Source organism: Glossina fuscipes, unplaced genomic scaffold, assembly GCF_014805625.2.
Source record: "Glossina fuscipes isolate IAEA_lab_2018 unplaced genomic scaffold, Yale_Gfus_2 1, whole genome shotgun sequence".
NCBI lineage: Eukaryota > Metazoa > Arthropoda > Insecta > Diptera > Glossinidae > Glossina > Glossina fuscipes.
The window spans coordinates 48,447,639-48,475,579 of NW_023998415.1; the positions used below are offsets into that span (position 1 = coordinate 48,447,639).

The 27,941-nt window shown below is 32.0% G+C and overlaps 1 long non-coding RNA gene across 1 annotated transcript; it reads left to right on the top strand.

Moving 5' to 3' along the window:
- Positions 1 to 9,167: 9,167 nt before the first annotated feature.
- Positions 9,168 to 27,541, top strand: LOC119631653. The gene is made up of 2 exons (XR_005246708.1): positions 9,168 to 9,248; positions 27,358 to 27,541. It is a non-coding gene; the product is annotated as an uncharacterized LOC119631653 (long non-coding RNA).
- The last annotated feature ends 400 nt before the right edge of the window (positions 27,542 to 27,941 follow it).

The following is a 27,941-nucleotide window of genomic DNA, read 5'->3' on the forward strand; positions in this document are numbered from 1 at the left end:
ATACATATGTCTTATATTATAATGAGTAACTTTAGGTGAATTAGTTAACAATCTCTTGAGTTCTCTTCTTTTTTTTTTTTATTATTTATTTTGTGAAGGAATAAAAATTAAATAGATTAAGAAAATTGCAAAGTATTTCATTGACTTTATCATCATACAATGCCATCATGGTTGTTAGCTTCGATTTCAGTGGCGTAGCATTGTATGTATTTATCTCATTATTTCATTAGAGGGGGGAAAATGTCATACGTACGTCATATAACTTATAGGTATATATGTCAAATGATATATATGCATTTACAGACATCCAAAGCAACGATAACTGGGATGAGAAACTACGAAGAGGCTATCGCGTCTTCAATCCTGCAATCAATATACAGAATAGAAGACATTTCGTTTGTTCTTGTACATTATTTGATTGCCATTTTGATGGGTGTGGCATGTGGCAATTAATAATTACAGTTGAATGCTTTAGAGCTCAATACTAACTCATAACTCATATATTGCTTTAATCGTGAATTTCATTTATCGGATTTGACTTTATTCACTTAGTTAACAAGATCACCCGTTGAACTGTGTTTCAGATATTATTAGGAGCAATTTTAATAAACATATTTCAAAAGAAGTATGTAGAAAATTATATAGGACTTTTTGATTTTCAGTTTCATATTCACGAAATTTTGCGATTCTCCATCTTATTGGTTTACTTTGTTGGTTACCTTGCTCGTAATGGTCGACTTGCAAGCGATTGCAAGTTTCTGAATTTTTTCGTACTTCTGTACCGCTGCACTGTTTTCCTTCAAGTATCAAAACCTGGTTGACCTCTTGGCGGCATTTTTCTATTATAGAATTTTCGTCGCTCAATAACAACACAAAATGGTGAGTAGAGTAAACGTAGACTTTCGATGTCGTAGTAGTTTTTAGCGATAGTAATATAATTAATAAGCAAAATAACTCGGAAGCCAAAGGTGTCCTCAAACTATATTACATTGTAGGCGTGTCCTTTGATTGCTTTGCTCGATTTTCATAATCTATTGCCAAAATTTGCAGGTGATGTCTTCATTTTTGCGAACTAGGGTATAGTTACTCCAGTTATTACATAGTTGGGTCGACAGGCAAATGATTAGACGAATATTCCAGATTTGATACTAAAAGCAAACGCAAAAGTTTTGAAAAAAAGAAATGCAAACTTGACACACTATAATATTGGATAGGATTGACCAATTTTCCCAAATTTTTGGTACAGGTACTATAACAAGGCCCTCACAATTTACGTCGAAATTCTTATGGGTGCACCTGTTATAGTTTGCTGGTACTGTGAGAGCCTTTAAAAAGACAGATGACGCTGCAAGCGTGCCTTTCCAATACCAGTCTTTGTGCAATTTCTGTCAATCTTATTAGCTTATAACTTGCAATAGACGTTAAACACACGGGCAGACGGACATGCTTGAATTGATCCAAAATTTGATGTTAATCGAGGACATATATATATATATATATATATATATATATAGTGTTTGTAGCGTCTCTGAAGCTTTCTTCCGAATGTTACAAACGATTAGACAAAATGAATAGATATCGTTGCAGAAAGATTCCGTATTGTTGTTACAGTTTTACATTTGAATATACAAGCTACAACATATGAAGATAAAATTATTTTTAGAATTTTTAAAAACAGAACGGCGGGCTTTGCGGCTTTCGCAAATTAATTCTTCCCTTTTCTTTTTTGTTTTTTGTTTGTTTCGCTGCTTTTGCCGCACCACTACCAGTGAAAATTTTGCACTTATCGCGTTTTGTGGCCGTGAAAATATTAAGAAATTTTAAAAATTGTACCCTCAGTTATGGGTGCTTTAGAACAAATCGAAATATGTACAACTTGTAAAGGATGTAAAAAATAACAACAACAAAAAAAAATAAAAAATAAAAAATAAAATAAAAACAGAATAATAACAAACTAAATATTACTCATCGTTTAATGGTATATTTAACAGATTTACAAACGTACATCTATACAGACTATTAATTAAAACGAATGTTTCGTTTAACATGAAATGTGTTTGTCAGTGATTGTCTCTATCGGAAGGTCTCTGGAGGCTTGTGAATTATAGTCTGGGTTTATATACGCAATCAGTAGAAGCAACAGCAACCGCAACAGCAATGGCAACAACAAGTAGGCTGCGGTGTCACGAATATCTCTCGTGATTGAAATTAATGAAAACTTCTAAGGCTTGGCAAAAATAACGATAAATCGTGGGATGGATTGACACTGAAATGGAAAAAGTTTGTATGATTAAATATTTATGTTTAGGTCGCTCCAAAGTGACCAAAATTAAAAGAAAAAGAACTAAAAGTAACTTAGCGCTTGATTACTGGTTGGCCTTTTTTTTGGACACTGGCAGCGGGGGGGAGGAGTGGTGCAAAGGAAGGGAAATTTTTGTTTTTTTCTTTCTTAGCATATTGAGTGGAAAACTTCTTCTTGACCAAGCTTTTGTTTTGTGGAAGAAGCTTTTATCTTGAAAAAATATTTTATTCGATGTCCTGGCCATCATCAGCTGAGTCTATGAATATCGTGGCGAAATATTTTGAGTAATTTTTTCGGATATCATTATAAGAAAGAAAGTAATGATTATGGCATGAGGAGCAGTTGTTAATCAGACGAGGTGGAAGGAATATCGACTGTTAACGCTAGACCTAGATTGGTTTGAAAACTAAAGACCCATGACTCGTAGCATCCTAAAATGCGGAATATTGCAATATTGCAACATGTTCACTTTTCATCATTCGCAAGCAATATTTCCTATCGAGTTATACAGAAAATGTAGCGTTGGCCTCGTTTAGCTCTGCTTCGACACCGAAGCTGACACTTTCACATTTCCGCAAAATTATTTCAGCAGGACAACTTAGAATTGCTGCTTAAGACTTAAAGGATTCACTTTTCCATCGATTAACGTGATCACAAGCAAATTAACTCTACCCCTTACAAAAGCTGATAACGATTCGCATATGATCAAATCACTCAGGAGATATTCTCTATAAATGTAAGACGGTGATGGTCAGAAAGAAATGTGGAGATAGGTGATGGCCAACGACTTACCTATAAGCCATAGTAATGCATGTATATATATTCATGTATGTGTTATATATACTTATTATTTGCATATGTCCGCCAACTCGGCTGGCTTCTGATTATTTGCTGATATCATATTCGGGGCAAGTGGAATTTTTTACTCGCTAAGTTTCATCGTCTTGAATCATAAGACGCCAATAAATCATAAGACGCCATTAACTGAAAAAAAGGAATATAATGCAATAGCTCCTTAAAGTCCTTAATAGCTCTCCTGACCATTAATGATCTCCCATCGGTGATTAAGTCACCCTGTATCCTAATGGATCCGGATGAGGTCAAGTTGTTGTCATGCTTTACCTCGATAACGTACTTTTGTCTCCTTCAATCCGCTCTAAGTAATTTGATTACATGGCGTTCATATAACTTTATGACATTGAACCCACGGAAAAAAAAAAATACAAAATTTATCCATTTCGAGCAGGAACTCATTCGCCATTGAATTCCACAGTTATTCACAAAAATTCGCAAATGTAGATTTGTTCATGGATTTAGGAGTTTTATTGGACCAAAGGTTGCGTTTTAATCTGAACATTGAGCTGTCGTTTAACTAAGCTAGACCAGGGCTTGGCTTTATTAAACGGTGGTCTAACGACTTTGACGATCCATACGTAACAAAAAGATAGAAGAAATATAAGGTTGGTGAGACCAATACTATATACAAGATATCTATCTTATTGGAAGAGACCCCAATGCTTCCCAATGCTCTTAATCGTTTTTCCAGAAATTTTATTTTCATAATGCGTGCAGGCATAACTACCAGCTTTTCAGTCCGTCAAGGACTGAAAATCTAAATGGTATCGGAGTCCCCAGGTCGTCCTTGCATGTAACATGCATGTCTTGCCTAGGCCGGACCTAAATGAATCTCTAAACTTCGAAACTTCATATGTTTCATAGTGAAGCCAATTTTGTTCATTATTTTTGGTTGCCGAACTTTTGAATGCTTGCATCGGTCTTGTGATCTAATAATATTACTCCATTTATTTACTGACTTAGTGAAAATTTATTGTGTGACCATCGTATGACTTCGATTCAATTCAATTTTTACACTTTGCCCTAAAAATAACCCACATAAAAATTTGTCCACATATATCTCATATACATATATTTTTATTAATTTAGTTTTACGAATGCAAACATATGACGATTAATATTGAACTTATTTATCTACATTAATTTATGTTTGTGTGTTTAGGCAGAACTGCTGTTGCTTTATTTACTATTGCTTTACCCATATTATCTCTAGATTTCCATGAATACAAGTCATGTGCAGATATTATCAATGAGTGTTCTTAGCAAAAGTTCTATAGTAACAGGTAGGTTGAAATAGGTGAAGAGAAATGCTTGCAAAACGTGCTTAGGCGAATAGAAAATAAAAGAAAAATTATATATGCTTGCTCATGACTTTTGTCTGTGAGAAGAAAGTGAAAGTGCTGCTGGTTGTTAGCCAGCTCAAGTTTCATTCATCGATAATTAAAAAATTTCTCAATAAAAATAAAACAATTCGGCAACAGTCGTATTTTATTTATTTATCCTTCTTCTGCTCATCACCAAGCAACTTGCACATACAACACAAACACACACACACGCAACTTAATTTGCGAAACTCATGCGTTGCTTAGTTTGAGCTCTCTTTTTCGGGGACACGCTGCACATGCGCTTGTGGTTCAACCGATATACACAAAAAAGCGATAATTCGTTGCTTTACGATACGATATAGAAAAAAAGACGTACTTGAAATCATTATAGTAATGAAGGCTATGCAAACTGGAGGTAATTTCTTTCTTTGCTGGGTCCAATTTAATTAAAGTTTCTTCTAAATTATTCGAAGACTTACAGGAATCTTTAAAGCCTATTTCTAATTCTACTTGCTAAAGGCAAACTTGGAAGTTGATATATCAGGAAAAGTAAAATGTTGTAGTTTTTTATTTGATTTATTTTTTCTGATCAAAAAATCCACCCGCTGGCCACACTGCGGTATAAAGATATGTGTAGTCAATTATATTTTATATAATTTTTTTTTATCTTTGTTGCTAGACATCCTTCGAGCTAAAATGGAAGAAGTTGATTCGAAAGCAATACATAATAAATATACATAATATAATATAATGTAATATATTTCATGCCTTATTTTACATAATTAATTTTTTTTTTGCTTTTTATTAATTTGTTAAGTACTAAGTCTATTTAGTAGCACATATTATTATAAGCCGGTTCTTATTTACTGTTTACTGAAACACTCTTTGCTCTTGTCCTCTTTTTGCGCTAAAACGTTGTTCTCAGGTAAACTGTTGCTTTTCCTTGCCACATTACGGTCAATAGAACTAACAGTGCGATAAACTATTAACATCATTTCCTTACTCTCCATCTCCTAAATAAGAATTTTACATAATTATATAAAAGACGCAATGAAGAGAGTAATCGGAAGCTACTTAACATAAAGAGTAAATATTTTTTCGTGAAAATTTAAAGAGACTTAAATGGTAAGATATTTATAAAAAGCATTAGCAATAATTTTCATCTATTTGCAAGCACTGAAAATAACAGCAATATATTGTTATAAAGTGTTGACAAAAAACGAAGAATAGCGATATTTTCAAGAGCGGGAAACTATATGAAAGACATTTCACCTATGCTTGCCTTTACAATCAAAATTAATAGTTGGTCTTTGCGCCCTCTTCTGATTGCTGTTTAGCACCAATAAATTCACTCTTCTTAAATCTCCTAAAACTAATAATAATTTTACCAGAAGAAAGTGTAACCAACAATTTTATATTTAATATCTGAAGATGCGTCTCTGATAATTATTTTTGAATCTTTCAATTAAAATCACTTCACTTCTTCGATGATCGTGGGTGTAAATTGCAATCGCTCAAATCAGTCGGTCTTTAGTTCGAAAGTGCTTCATACAAGCCAAGCAAAATATTAACCCAAATCGTAAAGCCGAACGAACATCCATCACTAGAAGTAGAATTTTGGGGGCACCCGAGAAACTAGTGAATTTTTCGCTGAAAAATTCTGCCGACAGTAACGAAAGCAATTAAGGTCCAGTACGAACAATGTTCGATTGAATTTTACAAAACCTGGAACCAGGGAGCCTTAATAGTGTTTTGCACGTATTAAAAGTTGCTTTTTCTGTTTTAAGACTTAAGGCAATCGATGACTTATTAACTATAGAAGATGAGATTTGAAAATGAAGCGCTCTTTTCTCAATTGTTTTTAGGTCGTAGTTCATCGATGATATTTCAACTAGCTTTGATTTTCATATATGATGCTTAACAGATGGTTTGAACCTTTTAGAAGAGAGAGAGAGAGAGAGAGAGAGAGAGATGGAGAATAGAAATGAATCCCTGCTCGGGAGTTATGGTCTAATATTTTGCCTGTTGATTTCCAGCTACTTTAATATGCTACCAGGTGTCCTTGGAAAGTATTTACCCTGCAAACAAAAAAACGCTAGTGCACCTTCCTCCTCGAATAATAGACTAATGGGTAGAAATAAAATAAAATTTATTGGTAATGGTAAACCAAATCCCATTTGCAATGAAAAATTTAATTTTTTAAAATTTAATTTTGAACGAACTCGTCAGCCACATAAAACTCAATATATCTAAAATCTTATAGGTACTCATATATTTGCAGGTATGTAGATTAAGTTTTTTTTTTCTTTTTTTTGTGTTTAGATTAAAACTAGCATTAGAGAAAGGTGGGCCGCGCAGACCTTTCCATTGAAAGATGGCTCGCGGGAATGGTTGCAACGTGTCCATTTTTTTAATGTTTTTCAAAAAAAAAAAAAAATTATTTGTCTTTTATTAACTAAATACATGCTGAATATTGTCACTATATTAACCTTTTTTCCGTCTCCAAAAAAATATGTGAAAAGGGTCCGCGGTTACAGCGGTATCACGCTTTGAAAATGAAAGCAAATTATACGGCTTTTTAAGTTACGCGTTCCAAAAAAAGTCAAAATAGTATTAGCGCTAAGCTCATTCTTCATTTATGATAATGTATTCTAACAGCAGATGTTAAATGCATCATAACATTAAGTAAAGCCTGTTAATTTCGCATGCAATTGAAGAAGAGAATATTAAGCGAGGTCTCTTAATTTTGCTCTTAATTGAATTACTGATAAGTGGTGAGTGGCGGCAAAATTGTTTTCATGCGAAGAATTCGTTGGAAGAATTCATTTAATGCAAGAAAGCGAGACTTAAATTTCTTAGCATTGTTGATTATTACTTTTCCTGATTAGTGTTATCTTTACTCCTTCAATTGGAAAACTATATGTGCGAACATGTTAAAAGAAGGGAAAACGATGAAAAGAAATTAGCGGGTGGGTGTAGATGTTTACATTTACGTTTCGTTGCGAGAAGGGAAACTTAACTAAATCTATGCATGTATAGCTTAGCTGGCTGAAGGAGAACAATTGTACATTTTAGTGCTTAGAATAAACAAATGAACTAAATTTATGATAAATATATTGAAATACATCGAACTAAGCAAACGAATTTTAATTTTCATTTTCTTACTATCGATTGATTAACGTTTAAGTTTTCTGATTGTTAAATCTTCTTAGATTCGCCTATATTTGAGATTATTATTATTGTTATATTTTGTTTTTTTTTTTTTTTTTTTTTTTTTTTTTTTTTTTTTTTTTTTTTTTTATTTTTTTTTTTTATTTTTTTTTTTTTTTTTTTTTTTTTTTTTTTTTTTTTTTTTTTTTTTTGCTTTTATAATGCAAAGTCTTTTGTAGGTTTTAGCATAAACAACAGAAACCCCTTTTCTGTGATATTGTTGGTTATTGTTGCTGTTGTTGCTGTTGTTGTTGTTGTTGCTACATTTTTCAACGTAGTGAGTGAAAAAAGAATGTTTTGTTTTATTGAAAACGAATGCCAACCTGCTCATACAAAATAAATTTATCTTACAAAACCTTATATACATTTCTGGAAAATAAAACTATTGCTATCTCGTTTGTGCTGTCAGTATTGCATTGCACACAAAATTCCAACAACAATAGTAACAACATTGAAACAGCAATAATACCAACAAGAGACATGTACTTTAGTCAACAACAACAGAGATAAGTTAGGGGTTCAGTTTTCAGCGACGACTCAATAATATTCTCTTTCACTTATATCTTTTTATTCAGGAATTCGTATATAATTTTCCAGTGCCTTTATATAAAGGTGTGCGAAATGTTACAAGTTTGTTGTTAATAGAAATACAACTTGCTACTGTTTTCATTGTTCCTTAATTTTTTTATTACTGTTGTTGTTGTTGTTGTTGTTCTTGTTGTTATTATTAATGTAGTTACGTTTTGTTTGAGAGGCCTCTTATATCATTAGTATAAAGGCAGAGTATTTTGTTACGGGGAAGAAAGTTTAGTTTTATTGTCTTGTTCTCTCCGTATGTGTTTGTATGAGTTTTTGAATGCATGACTGACATCTGTACTTGCACCCACCCGCATACATTTACACTAAGCGATTCGTTGTCTTTTTTTTTTTTTTTCATCGGCTTTACATAAAGAAACGAATAATATTTGCTCTAAACGAAATTTCAAAGCAATTCGTAAGTTTGAAACGAGCATGTTCGTTGGGAAATTTATGTTTAGACATGTGCTTAAGACCACAATTCTCATACAACATCATCATCGTCTTGGGAGTTGTATTCGTTTCAATTCGTTAGTTACTCGTTATGTTTGTTTTGTTTGGCGAAAATTTTCGATAAAACGAGCATCGTTTAGGTCGCTGTTTGGTTGTTTGATTGAATTTTCATTTGGTTGGCTAACTGGTTGGTTGGTTGGTTTGTTGTCAGACATGAAGACTGGCTGCCAGCTTGCCTGCCTGCCTATATGGCTGGTTAACTGTATTTCTTGGCTCCGTTTGCCGTCCTTTTTCAGTATGACATTCTATTTTGTGTAGTTAAGTTTAGTGTATTGTCAAAGTTTTCATCACATATATTATAAAATATTTTTTATATTTTTCAATAAAAACAAAAAAAAATAATCTTAGCGAATAATTAAAAAACTAAATAAACCAAAAAACGAAATAAATAAATAAATAAATAAATAAATAATAAATAAATTATCAAAGCTTCCAACAATGATTTCCTTAACAGTAAAGTCTCTGAGGTATTTACTATTAAAATACATATGTCTATTATTATTATCATTATTATTATTATTATTATAAAGAATTAAACATAATTTTTAATTAATTAGAAAAATTATTTCTTCATTTTCAATTATGTTTGTCCTCCTTTTCGAATATAAAAGAACCATAAATACTTTATGTCTTTCAATTTCTTTCTCTAAGATTACTTAAGATTACCTTTACCTTTCTTCGATGCATTGAACTATGGGTGATTACAAGAAGAGTGCATGTGTTTAGGTTTCAAAACGAAATCAATTTCAATTATTTTACTATATCCGTTTGTTCAGAAAGGGAACACTTCAATCTCATCAATGATCATCCTTGTAAATTATCATCACAATCAATATGAAGGGCTGGTGACAACTCTTTGCCTTCTTTTTGTTTTTTTTTTTTTTTTGAAAGAAATTTGGCTTAAAGCATCTAATTAGTTGCACTTGTCAGTAATCCTATAAAAATTCTTCAGAACTTACGTTATGTAATCAATACTATAAAATCCTAAAACGAAGTGCATTGAAACTTTATTTCCTTAAGAATGGAAGCAAAAATGTCCACTTAAGAATCTTTCTCAATTCCGTTCCCAAAAAAAAAAAAAAAAAGAAAAGAAGAAAACAAATGCTATAAATATAAACAAATGTGAAAACTATTTTTTACTTGTAAGATGAAAATTTAGTATATGTAGAATGTTTTAAAATCTTTTCAAGTTGAGATAAAATCAGGGTAAAAATATCAAAAATAATAATGCGTTTATCTACATTATAAGACTATCTGTGCCGTTAAGTGCTATCTGTGCATTTAACTCATGTAAAAATTGTTTAAGAGTATAAATCCTTGTAATCAATCCAGTACTAGATGACAAACAAACATGATCACTGCTTATATCTTCAAAGGAATTTGAAGAGCGTCTGTCACCGTAGATATAAGAAAGAAAATCAAATGTCTGTCTTTTGTTTTTATTTTTATTATTATTTTACTCTTTACTATACACTCGGAATGACTTAAGACAGACTTATTGTTTTTTATATCGATCACTTGCTGAATCGGCTAAAGCTTGTCTGTCTGGCTTGTTGACGGTGAGCCGTTGCCCACTATAATGTTTTAATTTTTGTTTCTTTACTCACCTTGAACTTAAACGAAAATAATGAAAGAAAGTCACGATGCACGTCGCATGCCTGGCAACGTCATTAACTGCTTAAATCCACTTTAACTTGTGCATAAAAGATTTTAATAAAATTTTTAAAATAAATTAAATCGACATTTTACAATATTACAAACTTTTTAAAAGAAACTTCTCTGTAGAGTCTTCTTCTTATCGACTCATCTTGTTACCCTCGAAATGATCGATAGATAATATATGTATAGCATATATATAATCGTCGCATAATAAAATTCATGTTTGATTATTGAATTGAACATAACATAAGTCAACGAACCTTCTACTTTAATTTCCCTTACTTAATGTTAGCTTTATACTCATCATAGAAAATGAGATATGCAACAGTTTTGCAAAAGGAGTTAACATTGCAGTCAATAGTCGTATGCGTCCCCATTTCTTATTTCCTACTGAAATTATTACGATTCCGTCGACTGAGATAGAAATCTGACGATTGGCGAACATGCGATTAGCAGATTGTACAGTTATTGTGATCTACCTAAAATTTCTGCTATCAAATCGTTACAATTCACGGCAGTGAATGCAAATATTTATCATCATAAATCGTCATCAAGTTCATTATAAAAGCAGTGAGTTTTTTCAATCAATTTCTTATTAAGCGGGCAAATCGCGAAGTCTTAAAAGATTAGAAAAATTTAAATTAATTAAATTTTCAAGTAAAGTATTTTTCTAAAAAGTTTAGAATGCGAAAATAGAATTTTTGCTGATCATTAAAGCTTGCACTGGAAACTCCTAAAGCTATACCAAGGAATTAAAAACTGCGCAAGCGCGTATATTTACCATTGCCTAACGAGTAGTTTAAAGGAAATATTTTTCTTTAGCATTTTTCCTTTCTCAACATATTGTACTTGACAGTCTATAATTGTTTCGAACAATTAAAAAAAGATTAAGTTAGCTCAACAAGCAACTGTTACTACTACTGTCCATACAAATGAACATGCATTCATCTATAGGCAATATATTATGAGAATTGAACTAATAGCAATATCCCGTATTTTGAAACAAGAAAGGGTGATAAAAATCGCCAGAAGCCCTTAAGATATTTTAAGCTGCAAATGTGTTTTCAAAAATACATTGCATAGAATATTTTCATTCAATTCTCTTTAAAATGATAATAATGACTATAAAACTGTTTAATTTTATATTCGAGGAGGAATAAATTTTCTTTTATTTCTTGAATTTTTTTTTATATAAAAGGCTGTGTGAAATCAAGCTACAAAAAAAGTTTTGCAAGACTGACGCCTTTTCTCGTAAAATCTTTCTTAATATAATGAGACGCACTCTTTCCCCATTGACAAACGGGGTCCGTGCAGTCTTGCATAAAATTCAATCAAAGACCGATGTACAGTGAACAAAGGTCGTTAGAGTGTACTTTTATTTCTGCGAACAAGTTCATGCCATCATCACATTAGCACACTTTGCTCTTCTTGTCTCCGCCATTTGCGGCAAAGGACGAGTAGAAATCAAAACACAAAGGGCATCTTTCCTCAAATAATAATCATTGGCGTTCTTGAAAGGATTTCTTCAACTCGTTTTATACCTCACGGAAGAGTTTCTGAAACGCCTGCAATCGTTCTTACCTAAAATAGACTTGGGCCAGATAATGACGAATGAACATACAACCTGCCCTTGAATTAAACTCTTGCGGTATTTTCTTAAAGAAAACCACATTTTTCATTTTTCAGATCTGTTAACAGTATTTCCTATATTTTTGTGAAGACACTGTGTTCTTGTTACTATTTTAGATTAATGAAATAAATTGTTAGAGTAAGAAACCAAAAAAACTGAACACTATCAACAAAGATTATTGGCTTTAGTTTAGGAAAAAAAAATTTTGTATTGAGTCTATAGTGTAAGTAGCCTATAGTCTTTAGCTGATTTCAGCAGGATGTCTATAGAGTTAGTTGTTGCAAATGCGATTCTTCCAATAAAGAGCAGATGTGAGTCTACGACCACAACAGATGCTTATTGTGACAACTTGACCACAATTGCGGATTGGAGGAGAAGATTTTTTAAGGGTGCACTTTTGTGTTGGAGTTGTATGAACAAAACAAATTCTCGCCAACGATTTCATCTTGATTTTATTGATATTAGTTGAGTGTAATGGAGGAGGAACTTGGCGGGGTTTAAAGGAGGAATTGTTTCGTTTCATTTAATTTTCTCTTTAAATTTCCGGACAATGTATGATTGATAATTTTGTCTCCCAATCAGCTTGCTCATCTTTCAATGAACCGAAAAAGCCAAGTATCCAATGGGTTTCTTGTATACATCCAGTAAAAAGAATGTTCATTCTAATATTGCCATTAATCGATTATGTAAAAAGCTATTTATATGTCTTTATTTTGTTATGATTTACTTTATTATATAATGTAATAAAAACATCGATTTAACGCATCTAAAGACATGCTTAAAATCAATAATAACAACTTACGTAACAAAATTCATTTTTGTTCGCTTACTTCGCCTGTTTTAGGGCACACTCCGTTCGGAAAACAATGTGCGAATGCAAGTAGAAGGAAGTACTTTGTCACCCAGTTTCGAGATTTATATTCGCTTCTTTTAAGTGTAAGAACAAAAAAGTTAAACGATTCATATCTTAATGTAGACAAGAAAATTTCAAAATCTTACCAGCCCAGAAATTGGCAATGATTTATTATAATTTTACAGGCTAACAAATAGGCAACAAAAAATAATTTTCCGCTTCTGCTTAAAATAACTTTATGTAATCTTTGCTCGCAAGTTCTTCTTTTTATTACTTAAAAATTGTTGTCATTTGTCTTTTACATCTATTTTATTTTGTTTTTTTTTTTTTTCTTTTGTTCTTCCTTTGATCCTTTCTTATAAAATTATGGTACAATATACTTAAATACATTTTTTATCTAAGCATAAAAGTTTACATTTTCCAATATACATACGCAAGCAGTATTTTCATGTTTAACACAATTTACTTGGAATTTCCTCTTTTTTGTCTTTTACTTAATTCTTATTTCTTTATTTTATTGCGGGTGGTTGCTGTCAAAGCTTTATATAAGGGATGATATTGTCGCTGACTTTTTACTTGTCGATGACACACTTTTCCCAACTGTTGTATGACGTGTACACTTTAAACGCGTATTTTTTGTATTAAGTCACCAGTTTTGTACTCAATATATATGTACATACACACATTTAAATGATGCTATTCGCTTTATTGTTCAAAAGAAAATTTCGTCTTACATGTGGATTTTACTTTTCTCTTTAATCTCACTGATGGGATTTTCATACAAATTGAGGGAAGACTGGGACGTACTAATATCGTATTTTCGTTTCGGACAATCAAAAATAGGTATTAAAACATTGGACATTTTTATTGGATGATTGATAGTATGTCGATCTGATCTGCTAATTTGCCAAAGTACGTCCACGTGGAGTTCCGAGGCCAAATTTCAACAGGTATTTGCATTTGTCTTATATCCCACATGTATTTCACTTTTGGAAAGCTTAGGTAAGAGGGTACCAAATTTGATTATGCTTACATTATGGATAGAAAAAATAAGTTTCAGCAACCGATTTCACCCGTTTCATGTTGTTCGAGCCATAAATACATCTCCAATTCACACAAAGAGATGCTTTATGTGCTGTAAGAAGAATACTTTAAGCGCAGCAGTTGGCCTTAAAGATGCGTGTTTGGATTTTTTAGGGTGGTTGTGAATTTATCAACCGTTTTGTCCGTCTCTATTGGCAAAGGAATTGAACACAAACGCAGCATTGTTCGGATGGCGGTCTTGATACATTTTGTATCGCCAAAAAATTTGAAAGAAAGTTTCATCTTCAATTTTAGAGACTCCCAAACTTGAGGACGGTGATTTCTAATAACTTTTAACGAACAATGTCACTGTTTTGTTGGAAATCTGTTTTAATCTCAAATGCAAGAATTGAAAGTTAAAATTTACGATAAGGATTCTTAGGTGAACATTTTATATTTCGTTCGGGAAAACAAACTATTCGTAGTGAAAAACGATCAGGGAAACTAAGAAAATGGAACAATTGCTCCTAAAAGATCCTTTATGTATCTTTGGTTATTATTTAAGGCTAGCAGAGGGAGATATTATAAGGATGTTAAGTTAGGTAACGGCATACGGGATAACCTTAAGGCCATAACGGTCAAGATGCGTGATGTGAATTTACTTTCACTTGAATCGCCACATGTCAGTTACCCATTTAGTGTGAAGTCGAACAAATATGGTATGGATATGTTCCTTACTCTCTGATGAGAGATACCACTATACATTTAATATAACTTTCATGTAAGATTGGCTCGAAAATAATTTCACGCCAAGTTGTTACAAAACTGGTCGGTTTTCTACTTTTGTGACTTGAATCTTTCGGAGGAATCCCATACTTTCCCCTAAACCACTAAAAGAAAAGTTGGTCCACATCCACTTTCTATTGCTGTACCTCAGGTTAGCGAGGCCCCCTTCAATGGGGATTGTCTTTCTGCCTGGGGGTCCTCAATCTACTGAATTTGATTGGTAATGGTTGTAGGCAAGCCGTCTGATTAAGGCTTCACGCCAGGTGCGGGCGTTAAACCCCACACCGATGTCTGTAGTACAGAGCACAGTAAGTTTCTTGAGATGGCTACAAGATCCACCAGCACTTGAGATAGATATAGAGATAGAGAGAGAGAGAGAGAGAGAGAGAGAGAGAGAGAGAGAGAGAGAATTTTTCTGTCTGCCCATCCATTACTTAAAGGTCGTAATTTTTAATATATATATTGATGACATTGCATAAACTGACCTGCATTTACCAAGGACGAAGGCTATTGAAAATAGTTAAGATTGAACCAACTTTCCGACCACCTTGCGCTGGATAAAATAATTGGTTTCAAAACGAGTATAAGAAATCTTTGCGATTTCTTTTGATTCATTCCCTTGATAACTTGATAAAATATTACCGTTTCCGGGTAAAAGCGATTGTAATTTCGTTAATGAAGCGTTTCCTTTCACTAATTAATCAAAATGGAGGAAAACCGAAACATTTTCCAGAAAATGTGCTACAAAATATACAAACTCATAAAAGCAAGTAACGAAAAACGCTTTCATATTGTTAACAAACATTTAACAACTCGTAAGATGTAAAGATCGTGTTTAAACCTTCCATTTCCATACACACACACACACACACACACATACACACATACACCCCCACAAGCCAAAAAAAAAAAACAAAAAAAACAAAACATAAATAAAAAAGAATCAAAATTAAACTGAAACAACTGAGTTACTTCCGTCACAAGTAGCAGGCATGTCATAAAATTTAATAATACCCCTACGCACAAACGTGTGTTTAACACAAACTACATTGTATATAAGAAATGTATTTTGTAAGTAAATTCATGCTAATTCTATCACCTTTGTTATTATTGTTATTGTTATTACTGCATAAAATTTGCATGCGACACTTAATTAATTAGATTTAATGACAAACAACACGAAACACAAGACGCATTAACTTGAAGGGAAAAAGACGTTTTCCCCAATAAGCCAAAGAATTCAACATAATAAACCATTCGTATACTTCGTATTTATTACCTTTAGCTTTAGCTTTAGCTATATTACATTAAATTTGGTATTTCAAATTTGAAAACTTACTTCGGTTGAATAATATATAGAAAGCAGTTTATACATTTCAAGGCATTAAGTTTTCAACATTTCAACAAAATTTTCCAACATTATTATTATAAGTGCAGTTTACTCTACATAATCTGCAAAATCAACTGAAGAGAGAGAAACCCTACTTAATCTCTTCGGCATCACGGTTATGGCAGTTTCTCATCATTTCCATTTCAAAGAGCAGAGTTTCAACTCAAGGAGAGTTGACATGTAATATCACTTTAAAAGCGTTAACAAGCCATTCAATCAGGCAAGTGAATATCTTCCTTTTTCAATTGATCGAAAGGTTTTTTTAAGAGGAAGAGTAAATTTTGTTTGTTTATTAGTTGATTTCATTACAGGCATCCTCCCCACCCATCTAACCCGGCCCGATCTTTTCTACTTACCTTCATAGTTGTCGATATTTGGAAGATATACTTATAATCAGGACAAAAAAAAAAAAAAACAAAAATCATTTCTTCTTATATCCATTCTCTTCATATAATCATAATAATCGTAAATATTCATTTTTTTTTATCGGTTAAATAGTAAAGTATTAAGTCACTCACGCAAGTTACATATGACTATATCCTATAAAGTTTGAGACGTTGTAAGTATTTGAATACACACATTACTTAATAGCATTACAGGTTGATTGCATAGTTGATGGAAATATTTGATTTTTGGCAACATTCCCTTACTTTCTATGACCGTAAAATGAATTCCGTTATTCGATCTATTAAACAGTGCAGTTTTAACAACTGATTCAAGCGGACATATTTCATGATCTTTGAATAAACTGAGGTAACTGAGGCAAAAAGGCATTAAACGCGAAGAGTATCTTCGACAACCGAGTATAAGCATATCGAATAAAACGTCTCCCACATATGTAACGATGGGGACAAAGCACGTTAATCTCTTGGAATATGTCCGTAAAGACATCAATCATCCATTATTCATGTTGGGGATGTTCAAGAATTGTAGCTTAGCAAGCTTAACAAGTTATTAATTGTGGTAAGGGAATTCCGTGATTGCTACAACAATTTTTGACCAATAATTTGGGCATAGAAATTGATGACGTATTCGCATTAACTTCGTACCAAAGAGGGCATCGAACGAAACTTTCGTTCAATGCTTAACAAGTCATGTTTTAAACAATTAAACACATCCCTCGAAGTTTCTTCTCAATTGGTCCGACGAGCTTAAGTATATGTGTGTCCTAGAGTCTTTACACCGTACGTATGTATAAACGGTTTCATAAACCTAACGATAACATATTTTTCACATTGCACATGTCTCCATAATATGTAAAAATTTCCTTCTAACAGATTGAAATAAATCCAAGTAGTAAATTTCTATAGTTGCGTTCAACAATGTGTGTGTGTGTGTTACTCGAATGCAAAGACTTAATCGGTTTCTCCTTTCTTTTTTCTTTTTTCACTCTTTTTTTTTTTTTTTTTTGGCTGTGAGAATATACTTTGCTTTATGTTTGTTTGAAAAAAGAGAAAAAAATAAATAAAAAAGAAAAGAAATCTAAGACATTCTTATCTCATACCTCATGTGCGATAGAATAGTGATAGAATAGTAGTAGTAGTGGTGGTTGATTTTTATTTTTGATTTTGTTTTAACTGAAACCATGCGCATGGAAAATGGTCTTTTCTGGTAAGAGGAGACTAACTAAAAAAAAAAAAAAAAAAAAAAAAAAAAATAGCATTTGTAGGGAATGCGAAGAAAAAGGAAAGATACTGTCTTCCATATCTCTCAGTCAAAAGGAAATTAAAAACAAAAAACATTAGCAGTTTGGAACGAATTGCAAGTACGTTAATTATGAATATGAAAACATTAGAATAACTTACGTCTATTAATTCAGATCTGATAAGATCTACACATAGTCACAAAGAATTTCGTTATAGATGATGTGCAAATGTAAACTGGATGCTCTCACAATGAATTTAAATGTTTTAGAGTCTTTAACGCAAACTAATTTAAATCTTGACTCACACATATGATTACACAATATAGGTATATATTATGTACGACTTAAAGATCAGATTCAGATTGTGATCAGAAAAAAAGCCAGTTTCGATAGTATGTACTTCTATGCGTATACGTTATTTACATATAATATTGTATTTATATATGATTTTTTCAGTAATCACTAAAAAAGACATGAAGTCAAGAAAAATCCTCCTATAACTTTAGACTTTAATTAAGACTGTGGCAAACAGATGGACAGACAGGTGGAAGGATAGACAGACAGATGGACATACACATATAAACAAAACAACATCGATACATCGATTGCGTCTATCAAAAGTTTATAAGCTCTGTGGACTCTGCTGGAGTTATTTTGTTTGCGTTACGACAATCCCACCCTCTCCGCAGTGGGTACGAGAATATTAAAAATATGCTATGTGCTGTACACTATTATGAAATGGTCGAACTCGCAAAAAGCGAATTGTTTGTTTATGTATATTTTTTTGCGTATATAGGTAAGCACATGCATACATACAATATACAAATATAAGATGAGTTATGTTGTAATTCACGCTGGGCTTAACACTCAAGCTCTCTCTACTATCGCAAACAATGAAGAGAATAAAAATTTGAATAGAAAAAAAAAAAAAAAAAAAAAAAAAACAATATTTGTATATATTTCTAACATAAGCCGATTTTTAAATATTATTTATGTGTTGCGTTGGGGTATTTTTGAAATACATATATATATAAAAAAAAAAAAAAAATATATATATATATATAGAAAAAAAAGAAATGTAAAAAGCAATGCTTTGTTGAAATAAGCTTTTAAAAATAGCACTCAACTGAGCTCAAGAGTTATTTTGATATAATATTATTATTTTTATTATTACTATTTTTATTTTTTTTTCTTTTATTTATTTATTTATTTATTTTTTTTATTATTCAGTATATTCTGTTCCGTTTTTCTTTATTATGCATTTCCGTGAGCATATGTGCACAAAACATTTCTGACATTGTAGCCATGAGTAGTAATGTATTCAGTTTGCTTTCATTCCTCCAATATTTGTCCGCCCGTTAATAAACTATGTATATATTTTTGATATTTCAATAGCACTTAGTTGTATTTTCTAGTGCACGCTTCACAATATTTGACATAAGGTACGAGATACTCGATATATATGCATTATTTCTAATGCAGTTGTGGCCTGTATGTGTTTGTGAGTTTCCCTTCATAACCAGGCGATCATTTTCAACTTTTCCTTCTTTTTAATTACTGAACAATTTCCGTTGTAAGGCGTTATTGCAATTAAAATCTATGACGCTGCAATATATCTTTTCCCATCCAAGTATAACATTTCGCAAATTATGCATGTCCAGCATAAAAGTTAATTTTTTGATTATCTAAAATTGCTTAAGGCAGTTGTAGGAGGTGTGTTTATCGGGAAGGGATTTCTCTTTTAAAATCTCATCCCTCCTCCTGAAGCTGCAGTCAGTGCAAATGGTGACAACATTAATTGTCTTTGGTGATTAAACCGCTTAGAGGATTTGGCTTTGCGTAGTCCTTCTTGAAGAATGCTTTAGCCATTGGTATTAAACTAAAGCTGCTTACAAACCTTGACAATATTCAATATTTAAACTTAAATAAAAAGTAAAGAAAACATCGGGTCCGATATTTAAGCCCCTTCGAGTATATTCGACTTCGAAATTCGACTTTCTTGCCATCCATTCTCGTGAACTTCGAAGAACATTTCAATTCTCAAATAACATTTTTTGCTTCTTTCCCCCATAATGCGCTCTTACTTCATCAACAACACGAAAAATCTTGGGGAATAGGATCATGAAGACTGGCTTATTGGAATGAGACGTTGGAGTATTCAATATAATATGATCTTAAGCATGATCTTTGAGGCAAGCTCACACAGGCACGATCAATGATCTTATCTCCCAATAAACTGATCTTGTCACGAAATGTATGACATGCTTGAACATTTGCTTGAGTATCACATAGCGTTCAAGTCGGAGTAGTCATGTGCTTTGTCCCATAAAAAATCAGTTATCATATTTCAGTAGCATGCCGTACTGAGGCTTACTGCAATGCCATTGCGATGTTAAAAAATGACATTTTTAACCCACAAACCGCACCCAAAACTTAATTTTGGTACCCATAGAAGTTCTATACGAGTATCAGAAATTTTTTCTTTACATTCAAGCGCCAATTATCCTTATTTACGAAGCAATTTAATCAAATATGGGTTTCATAGCCCAAGCATCGCACCGAATCGTTACCGTTGGTTCATTGTACGCTATACAGCTATGTGTGTATGTAAGATCCAAACAATATTTCCTGCGGAACCACAAAATGGGTGACTATATTTAATATCTCTTCCTCTTCTTGTTGAATATTCAGCGAGTCAATCATAAAAGATCCGCCGACTCCCTATGCAATAAATACTCAACGTTGACAACGTTGTCTAAGATTATTTTTTTTTTAATCCAGATAATAGTTTAAGAATTTTTCAAAGAAAGTATTTCTCTATCTCGGAAGGTTTTCCATGCCTTTAGTATATGAATTTTTTCTTCTATCCTATGTTATGTTATATTATGTATGCAGCTGGAAAATAGTTAATTTTATACAATTTAAGATGAGGATGAGCATTCGTAACGAAGGACATCGGCTCGAATAAAGTAATAAGAACAAGTTTATTATTATTATTATTATTTTAATTTTAGACTAATGAATTGAATTCTTAGACTAAAAAAAGACATTGAGCACTAGCAACACAGGCTATCGGCTCAAGAACAAGTTTAAAAAGTACATTTTCCGTCATTCATGTTAACATTTTTATTTTTATTATTATTATTATTACATATTTAGACTAATGAAATCAGTTGTAGGGCTATGGCGAAATGTACGCAACTCATAGGTGTTTTCATGGTTTTATATACAAAATCTGAAAAGTAATATTTTTTCAAAAAATATTACGTCACTTAAAAACATTAGAGCAACACAACAATTGGTGGTCTTAACTGAGGTTTAACAACATCAAAAACAATAAAAGCTCAAACTAGTGTTCTTGTTGATAGCAAACCCCCCCCCTGCCCCACCGCCGTTTCCCGCTTCCATTATAGCATTCGAGTATCTATAGTAAATGTAAGAATTAGAAGAACGACAACAACAATAACCACTGCGATAGGAATTTACTGTAAAACTTTTTAATGATGAAGTACTATGTCCTGCATAGCAGACTAGAAAGTTTTATATATCCATAAACATATATATGTATGTATGTATATATGTTTTGATAAATAAAACCGAATGGAGAAGAAAATCTAGAATAAGAGAAAGAGAGAGAGAGAGAGATGAAGCAAAAGATGACTATGAACTTAACTTACTTAGTTATTATTAAAGCGTAACGGAATGAAAAGCAGCTAAAGGTAGCTAAAGCTCGTAACAGTTCGTCTCCGCAGTCACATATTTGTACTTATACGGAATTATGGGGATCGATTTTTTTTTTTTGGGAATAATATAACAATACCTTTTTTTTGCTTGGGCCAAAGAGTAATAAAATTTTTCATATCAAAAATACCGAATCAAATTAGAAAATTACGAGTAGAGAATAAACAAGAAGGAAAATAAAAGCAAGTAAAAGTGCACAACTATACAATAGCGGAAGGCGGTTCACTATAAATACTCTACACCTTTTCAATTAGTGCAGTCATTCAGGTAATGTACTCATGTATGGTATGGCACATAAAAAAAAAGTCTTCTGATTCGAACCAATTTCAATAGCATTCGATATACCGCAAAAAATAAAATGGATGGCCGGACAGGCTGACAAGCTGAGATCTGAATCTAGAAAGTGATTCTGAATCAATACAAAGAAAGTTCAAGTCCTTTTTCGTCACGATGGACGGACAGAGAAGTTTAGGTCTTAATCCAGACTGTGATTCTGAATCAATATAAAGAAAGTTGGGTCAAAATCAAGGCCTTTTGCTGCTTGCAAATTAATATACCTTTGTAGGGTACAAAAAACTTGGGATATTATTGCGTAGAAAAAAAAAGACCTTCTTTCTCTTGATTATTATAAATTGCTTTCATTTTCTGTAATATGGAAATTTAGAGCATTCCCTTACATTCCTTTAGGCCCCTCTGCACGTTCTGCGTTCTTATATTAATGGAAAATTCAGTCAGCGCAGTATATGGGAAAAAATCTTGTTTTTAACTAATTGTTTCGATTGCAACAAAATAAACAAATTACGAGATAAATTTTTAAATTGTTGTCATTTTGATAAGCTTTAAAACACTTAACAACATCACATCCCTTTGGTTGAAAGAAATTTTGAGTTGAGAATGCTTCTAAAAAAATCATTTCAATCAACAAACACGTACAAATAACAAGAAAGAAATGCGACTTTCTCTAAAGTTCTCTGGCGTCATCAATAACTTACTCTATAGAAAAAAAAAAAAACAAAAAAAAAAAAAAATTCTGGAACTTGTTAGACTTGTAATGAGATCAACAATAATATTTTTTTCTTTTTCTTTTTTCAGTTACATATTAATCTTTCAGGGGCACGATGAGATATATTAAAGTCTACGGCTATTAGAAGATTTTTACTTGACTATTTTCTTCCCTTTCTTTCTCAAACCTAACATTAGAACTATGTAGATTATACGTTACAGTTAGGATCGAAAGGATTACTTTTGCTTTATTATCAATTGATGTTCGCGAATGGATCTGAGGATTTCCATTTGCGGTTATATTCTAGAAATTTATATAAAAATATTAAAATTTGCGTACACTATCTAGCATTCTGGTTAGGCATTGACGAGCGTCAAGCATCGTAGACAAGCTGGCGGCAGGCGATATTAATTGATTTAACTCAAGTTGGCTTAAGCTTATTACACCCATCACCGAAGGATGAGGGATGCATTCATTTTGTCAAAACGGTCGTAACGTGTAGAAGGAAGCATCGGAGACCCCACAAAGCACATAAATTGTAAATCGATTTAAGCATGTCCGTCTATCCATCTATGTAATGTCTGTAGGAAAGCATTCTTCTGGCCGCAAAAATGTAGATAACAGTGGAAGTTGTTGCACGCAGGTAGACGGTGAAGGAGGGTATAAAAGATTCGCTCCCGGCCGAATTTAATTTTCTTACTTGTTTTTCATTTTATTTAATTTTCTAAAAGCCTATAATTTAAAGATGAAAACAAAAAAAAACTTTTTCATTCAAGTCTCACGTTCCCCTGTTTTATTATTTCATTCTTCTTCTTTTTTTTCTATTTTCATTTTGTACTCTTATTCTTTTTTTTTAAATTCATTTAACTTTTTTATTGGTTTTTCTGTTTTTTTTTCAATTCATTTGTTTCAACACAGTGTTCGTAGTATGTTTGTTGTGGCTTTTGATATTTATTAAAAGTGCTTAATATTTTTATAGCTTCAAAGTATATTTTTTGCACGTCATATTTCTCGCATTTGAATCGCGATGAAAATTCTAAAACCTTAGATAAGAAAAAATGATTATAACGAGAAAATGAATTCAGAGAATTCTGTTTCGGGTCTTAAATGACGAATCTTGGATACCCATCAATTGTAGATCAGATGTACAAATTTATTAAATGCTCCGCCTTCAGGGGACATAAATGAGAAGCTTGTTTAGCATACAGCAAGTTATTGCCATGTGCGGATAATAAAATGCATGACAATTTTCTCTCTGCGTTTTCAACTTCAACATAAGGCGTGACTTTATCATAGAATCCATAATTTTTTTTTTTCATAATGAAATTCGTTTTATAGTTTGTGATAAGGAATGCATATAAGCGGGAGAGGCATCGATTTAGTGTTGCAGGCGCAATGACACAAATGATATACCTTTAACTTGTAGATTGTAATTGCGAGTAAAAAAAAAAAACAAGAAAAACAAAAAAAAAAAAAGGAAACAGAAACTCAAACTGAAACTGAAACCAGGAAAGAACTGAAAATCTAACTACAAATCATTTTAACACTTCCCCATATGAATTGCTTTCTATTTCAATAACTTGAACTCAAGCAAACAAAACTGTATATTTTCATGAGCTGGAAGGCAGTTAAAGGCCTGCCAAATGAAACGAAAAATAAAAAAAAGTAGTAGTAGTAGTAGTAGTAGTAGTAGTAGTAGTAGTAGTAGTAATAGTAGAAAGAAATAAGAAGGCAAAGTGAAAGAAAAGAAGAAACAAATCATAAATATAAACCTAATCTACTCTTTGTAATCCGCGGAGATTTCTATAGAATTTCTGCTTTATTTTAAAAATTTTCAAGGCATAATTTATGACTTGAAAGCAAATGTTTTTTTTTTTTTTTTTTTTTTTTTTTTTTTTTATTTGTTTGAGCTTTCTTTTTTATATTGGCCGTATAAGCCTTTAGGAGATTTATTTTTATTTTCTTATTTTTTTTTTTTTTTTTATTATTATGATTTCCCTTAGCAGATTTTTTTTTTTATTTTCATTTAAAAAAAAAACAAATATAATTTGTAGAGAGTCTCTCTCTCTCTCTCTCTCTCTCTCTCTCTCCATATCTATATAAAGTTTTGAATGAGTTTTTACGTAACGTTTATGAGTTAAATGGGTGTTGATGACTTAAACATTACAATGCATTGCTTATACCTTTGGTGTTGTTGCGATGAAATCGATGAATTGAAAATGGTTTCCTTTAACGGCCATAGCTACATTCGCAAATACTTATATATTGTTATTGTTTACCAACAAATCCCTTTTCGCTTTAGAATTTGTTTTCTTCTTTTTTTTTTTTTTTTTTTTGTTCCTCTTCTCCAGAGCAAAGCAAGATTTTCAAGTGACTGTTGTTGTTATTTGTTATTACTTTACTTATTGTTACAAGTGTTTGATAAGCGTAGAGCTTGCTGCTGTTGCTAAACACCATCACAATGATGAGTCTATTGTTGATGAAGTTAAAGTCTTCAGTACTCTTGATTTTGTTACAAAGAAGGGAAAGACAACAAAAAAAAAAAAATCAATCAATAGTTAATGGGAAGCTTTTATTAATGAAAAAGTTCTTGTCTTTTCTGTTACTGAAGCTTAGATTTTTTTTGCATTTTTTATATTAAGGGTAACTTGGTAACCAGGGTTTACGCAACTGAAAACGTAACCATGCGTTCGGAAATGTTGATAAAGTGTAAAGTTGCATATGCTTTTTTTGTTGTTGTTTTTTTCGTACTAGTTGAGGCAAAAGTAAATAAATGCAGATGCAGGAAAACGAAGAAATCGATTAAGCTCTCAGAAGTCTATCATTTTTCGCTTTTTTTGTTGAGAAGAAGAACGACTTGTTAAAGACAATGTTGAATTAATGAAAGTGAATTCTGTCCTACAAGACGCGAGCTCATCAATTGTCAATCATTTCAATTTTTGCACAACTCAAATGTTCGGACCGAGGAGACATACTGACGCCGGGCAAGCCAAGTAGTCTAACTTAAATGTCTTACGGTCTTACTTTGATGAAGAACACACATACAATATTTGCCATGGTTGCTCCCATTGAGTGATGCGCGAACGTAGTAATACGTAGTAGTATATGTTACGTTTCTATTCCGTGAAAAAGAAGAAGAAGAAGCTCTTGTTTTATAGCTGATTATGTCCTCAAAGTCAATTTAAAATGTTACCAAATTCGTACATATTTCTATGAAAAGTCGAAAGATTATATAAAAGGAATTGAGAAAGAAGAAGCAAAATATTCTTCTGAGAATAATCCATTAAAAAAATCGATATTACATTTTCAAAGATAAAACGAAATTTTAAAACGTTTTCAAGACAAATAAAACGGAAATTAGTTTAAAACGGAAATAATATTTTACTTGACCCACTTTCTCTTATAATCGATTGGTTAGATTTAAAGGAATAAAAAACAAACAATAATAGTAATGAGCAGTTTCGGCGAAGTCTTCTAGTTAAACATTTAATTTGTAATGACATTAGAAATCCATTTATCTCTGCAACTCTAGGGAGCGAATACTTCCCTATTACATTAGAGAAAAATTCTTCAATTAGTGGGTGAAATAAAATAACAACAAAAAAAAAAAAAAGCAAAAGCTTAGAATGCATAAAAACCCTGCAAACTATATTATAATCATTTATTAGTTGGGTGTATACGGCATGTTGTTCGAGACAACCTTACTTTTTTACCCCCGCAACTGGCCTTAAACTAAATGGAAAAATTCTTGCTCTATATAGTTTTTCTTTTATTAGTGTCATGTATTTTTATAGTTCAAAGGACATTTGAATGATTGAGTGAGCGCATGACTTCATCCGTTTTGGGGTAATTTTTTTTTTTTTTTTTTTTTTTTTTACTGTTCGAAATGCGTGTATACGTGTAAGAGTATTAATAATGGAATTGTATGGCGTGGTCTCATATTTTTGATGTTCTTCTTCTACTCATAGAAGTGTATCAAATTACTTGGACACGTATGCAGGAGAAGAAAATGCTGAAGAACTCACAAAAAACGATGCCTTCTTCATAGTCATATATGTGTGTTTCTGTATATGCGTAAGTTAGTTTGTCAGGATGTTAGCTAACGCTCTTGCAAGTTGTCTAAGAGTTTTGCTACTGTTATGTTCTATACTGTTCTACATAGATGCACGTGCTTATATGTTCAATTGAGTTCATTTGTATACATATCTATATATACGTATATGTATGCCCATAGTGGTTTTCATATTGTCTATGTAACTTTTTTGTTTATGTAACTTTCTACAACTGTACTAATAATGTCGATCGTATACATACGCGTACGTGTAGATGGTATGACTAGAAAGTAGAATCGATATTTATTGGGTTATTAGCAAAATTTTTGTATTAAGTTAAGACCCAAATGAATAAATAATCTGTTGTAAGCACAAGAGCGATGCTGAACTTCGCACCTGATAAACCGAGTGATAAGAAAAACATTTTATTTACGATAAAAACTTCATATATAGATCTTGCGACATCTAATAGACCTTCAGGCCGTTCACGCCGTTCCCTTAGAGTGCGTTCATAAATTTTTGGAGGATTTTTGGAGGTAAGAAACCAATTTACGATTAAGGACTAGGATACTATTGATGAAATAAATGCGGTCGCTCAGATCAATAATTTAGGAGATAAGTAGAGAGGAGTGTTTTAAAGTCTTGGACTTACTTACCTAACTTTTGAGGCCTTTTTCTGCGGTTTTGTGAAATAATTATTATTAACCTGCTTTCACCAAAAATTTACCAAAAAATCTATCAAAAATGAAAATTTAATGATTTATTTATTTTTTTTTAAATTTTTTTCTTTACAGATGAATTTCACTTTGCTAGAAAATCCGTATATTTTTACTAAAGTAAAGAGTAAGTACATATATGACTTCGCTATGTGCACATGTGTGAATAACTTTAATTAAAATTTACGAATTTCATATTAATTCAGAGAAAGATGAGCTTATTACGTCCGCGATTTTTGATGAAATTCTGTTCGTGCAACCATGCATCTTTATCATCCATATATCTATCTAATCGTGTACATATACATATGTATATGTGCGAATTTTCATACACTTTATTATCCCTCTTACGCTGTTACGGTGTGGGCGGCAAGTTGATATTTCTGTTACTAAGTTGTCAGTTAGTCAGTCAGTCAGTACTACGTGTGAGCACAATACACCACATCCAGGTATACCAAGTTCAAAATAATTATGTTGTGCAGCTGATATTTTTCGAATTTTTTCCCTGGCCTTATGCGGATTTGCCAACAAAACAGAAAGTCAACAAGCACGTTGGAAAGCAAACGTAGAATTCAGTAAGGCAAAGGCACGCATTACAGACACACACAGTAGCAAACCAAAAAAAAAAAAAAAAAAAAAAAAAAAAAAAAAAAGGAACAAAA